The 310-nt window shown below is 61.6% G+C and overlaps 1 protein-coding gene across 1 annotated transcript in view; it reads right to left on the reverse strand.

Moving 5' to 3' along the window:
• LOC104494875 (AP-1 complex subunit beta-1-like) overlaps positions 1-310 on the reverse strand; it is a gene marked incomplete at both ends in the record, with an annotated part of 9,933 nt that overhangs the window by 1,923 nt on the left and 7,700 nt on the right. The window lies entirely within an intron of this gene.

The raw sequence follows: 310 nt of genomic DNA on the forward strand, positions 1-310 counted from the left end.
GTGGGCGGCTGGGGCTCCACGTGCTCAAGAAGGCCAAGACAAGGGCTGATCCCTACCCCTTCCGACTCGTCACCCATCTCCAAGCAGAAGCAGGCAAGGCGGAGAGAAGAGGCAGCCGCATGCAGAGACAAGCCAGGAGAGAAGAGACCAACCAGAGAAAGACAAGAGAAGGGGAGGAAGGAAGAGAGGTTAGTCTCGCCGCACCGCCAGCATGTCCCTCTGTCCATCGGTGGCTGTCCTGGAGCCAGGGGACAGGGCACCAGCAGGGTCTCTCGTCCCTGTGCTCAGCAGCCGACCCTTACCAAGCCCT

The sequence above is a fragment of the Buceros rhinoceros genome, unplaced genomic scaffold (assembly GCF_000710305.1).
Source record: "Buceros rhinoceros silvestris isolate BGI_N320 unplaced genomic scaffold, ASM71030v1 scaffold24836, whole genome shotgun sequence".
Taxonomy (NCBI): Eukaryota; Metazoa; Chordata; class Aves; order Bucerotiformes; family Bucerotidae; genus Buceros; species Buceros rhinoceros.